The following is a 3,461-nucleotide window of genomic DNA, read 5'->3' as shown; positions in this document are numbered from 1 at the left end:
ACTTTAAATGCTTATAAAAAAAAACTGTGACTAACGATTCTTAATATTTTTCATCTGCCTTTGAAACAATATACTAGGAGCCTTCTATTAAATTTTTAAGCTTTTTTATCCAACAAATAAAATTTTATTGATATTTTTAGAAAAAAAACTAAAAAAAATGGAAAATGAAAATGTCCGTAAAGAGCTCAAAATAAATCAAAATATTTTGAAAATGTTATGGTGTATATAAAATGCTAAGATAAACATTCAGTCAAAATTTCATGTATCTACGGTCATTTTTTTTTAAGTTACACCAAAAACCAAATTCAATTTTGTGAAAAATAGATTTTGCGTAAAAATTCCCGTTTTTCCTTAATTTTTCTTTGGTTTTTCTTGGCGCTTTTGAAAATTACTGGGAATTTTAAATTTTGACCTCCCCAATGCACCAACGATATTCACTTTCTGATCGAACAAGATACTGAAGTTGAAAATCGTAGCATTATTTCGACTACGTATCGTGTACACAGACACAAAAAAAAATAAAAAAAACACACATCATTGTAAAATCAATACATTCATCGTTCCACTCAGAATCTAAAACATAGAATAAATATTTTAGTTATGTTGTTGTGACTTGTGATTGTGTAATATTATTCGTGGGTACTTGAAACTTCTAAAGTATTATATTATATTATATCTATGATAGTACCACGAATTGTTCTTAATATATAACGCGTTATAAGTACCTAATAGATATTGTGATATGATTAATTTGGAATTTACTGTAAATACCTATTTAGGTCAATTTTTTTTTAATACCATAGATATAAATATATAATATTTCATATACCTAGACTGACATACCGTCCCCACTCAGAATTATTTTTCTTATACAGTGATATTTTATCGTTGAATTCAAATTTAATATCATCCATTATACAGTGACCCACTTGTAACCTACTGTACAGCAAAGCGACACATCCACTTGCTGACCCTTTTTTATGTCGATTACAAAGAAAATGTAAAACGTATCATTACATATAGGTATTAATCAGTTACTCTAAGTAGCAGTATGAAAAATTAAATCTTATAAGTTATATTTTTATGTAATTATGTGTTCGATAATAATCTCTATTATTATAATAAGATCCTAAAAAAAATATAAATATATTATATTCATATAAATATTCTTAACACAAGTATTATAATACCAATAGAGTACCCTGAATAAAAAGTATTGCAGTAACTATTTACTATAGCAAATACTTCAAAAATATCTATATAAATAATAGACTAATATTTGGACAATAATATTTTTATACATTGAAAACGCAAGTGACCGAAAACAATTTTTATACTATTAAGAGCATTGTGTTAAATATTTATGCTTTTTGACTCAACGAAAACAATTAATTTGATATTTATAGAAAAAAAAAACCATAAAAATTGGAAACTGAAAATGTCCGTAAACGAGACAACACAAATCAAAATATTTTTTAAATGTTATGGTGTAAAGAAAATGCTAATATAAACATTCAGTGAAAAATACATATATTCACTACAGTAATTTGTTTTAAAGCTACACTATGGATTTTGTCGAACACTGATTTTGAGAAAACATTCCCGTTCTTCCCTAAATTGTTTTGTTTTTCTCGGATTTACGATGGTATCAGATATTTAAACAAAAAATAACGATTTAGTTATTTTGTCGTAATTTAAAAACATTATTTTTGGGTAGGTACCTACTTGATATTTTTAAAATATATTATTTTATTTTGGACACAAAAAAACATTTTCAAATTCAATTTTTTCGGACATAATGAATTTAAACTACTGCAGAAGTGTAGTACTAATGCCTAATAGTAAAACAAATTAATTTAATAACCATTATATCATTAATTTATTATACTTGGTAATATATTAGGCCGATAGTATTTGATCAGAATCGTTTTTCGTTTACAATTTATTTAGATTAATTATTTAATATTTCAAAAGACAAAACTACAAAAATAATGATAATTGAAATATTTCACGAAATATTTAATTTTTTTAAATTTCATGAAATTTTCAAACACTACTTACAGTGCTTACATGCACGCTACGCCCCTGATTTATTTGCTTCATATATTATTATTGTTTAGTATTTATTTTTTTTTTGCCCTGGGGGAAAACGTCCATTGTATCATGGGGGGGGGGGGGGAAAGGCACGCGGGAGAAACGTCCTAGATTCTTAAGCAATTAATACATTTGTGCTTGACAATATAACTCAAGTATAACAGCATAATTTATCAATTATTTCAACACCTATACCATCCTCTCGACTCGACGCTGTTAAGAACGTTACAACACACTACCTACTTTAGATTATTCTCACAATTGTTTACTGTGCAAATACTAAAAATCTACCTACTGCTGATACTGGATAATAATTAGGGTTCCCTATCACTAAACATTTAATAAAAAGCACCTCGTACATTTTTTTTCTTCTCGAAAAACCATTATACCAACTCGTAATATTATGCAGTATATAGATTATGAAGTTTATTATACAAGATATTGTATAATATAAAAATAAAAAAATATTCATTCAGTATATTTGGACGGTGCGCGAGTAAAAGGGAATAAGTCAAATTTTATAAACAAAACGGTTTAGTTTTGTTTTGTATGGGTAATTTTACGGCGGTTCGCGACTGGTGATTTATATATTTAATTTGTTCTAAGTTTCACTATTATTTCATTATATTTACCAAAATTCCCACATACCTACGGATTATTTATTTAAAAACTTCCCTCTGTCCCTTTTACAAAATTTAAACGCGCCGTGTGTAACGTCCCTCGTACCTGGCAACAGCCTCTGTGGATAAACACGTAGGTAAGACGCGCCGAGTAGGAATTACAAATTTTAATTCAATTTATTATTATTATAATTCGCGGCGGCAAGTGCGTTAATACACTGTCTAGCCGTCAGCCGACAACGACAGGTGCACGCACGTTGCACCAGACGACAGTTTGACATTTTGCGCGGGCGACCAATTGTGGCACGGCAATCGGCATGATGTCGTAACCACGGTTAAACATATGTCTTGGTCTCCGTGGTTGTAACCACAGACTTGTTGCCGGATCGTTATAAAACCCACGCTATCATAGAAATCGTATTTTTTTGTACAAGAGTCAGTGGCCAGTCGTGCTCTCGTCGTAATAATATTTCGTAAGTCAGCGAAATTATTTTATTCGGTGGCAAAATTCTCTCGACACCGGAATTCGGCGCTCTGTTCGTGTGAGTGTTTTCGCCGGACTCCATTCAGTTTGACCTCAGCTCGGCCGTCCGATTATAACGTAAGTATAATATATTGCATAACATATAAACATTTTCAACGACCCAATAATTAACGCGTTGGGTTAGGGCCCTTTCACATGGACGCGTATCATACGCGACGTATCGTACGCGCGCGTTTTCATTTTACATCGATTGAGTTCATACG

The 3,461-nt window shown here is 30.2% G+C and overlaps 1 protein-coding gene across 1 annotated transcript in view; it reads left to right on the top strand.

The window, feature by feature from the left end:
- The first annotated feature begins 3,127 nt into the window (after window positions 1-3,127).
- Window positions 3,128-3,461, top strand: part of LOC100574043 — a 1,457-nt gene continuing 1,123 nt past the window's right edge. Inside the window, exon 1 of the mRNA XM_003245480.4 lies at window positions 3,128-3,315. The gene's annotated coding sequence lies outside the window, so the exon portion shown is untranslated. The remainder of the gene's footprint in view (window positions 3,316-3,461) is intronic.

Source organism: Acyrthosiphon pisum, chromosome X, assembly GCF_005508785.2.
Source record: "Acyrthosiphon pisum isolate AL4f chromosome X, pea_aphid_22Mar2018_4r6ur, whole genome shotgun sequence".
In the NCBI taxonomy this organism is placed as follows: Eukaryota; Metazoa; Arthropoda; class Insecta; order Hemiptera; family Aphididae; genus Acyrthosiphon; species Acyrthosiphon pisum.
This window is presented reverse-complemented; position numbering and strand designations above follow the sequence as displayed.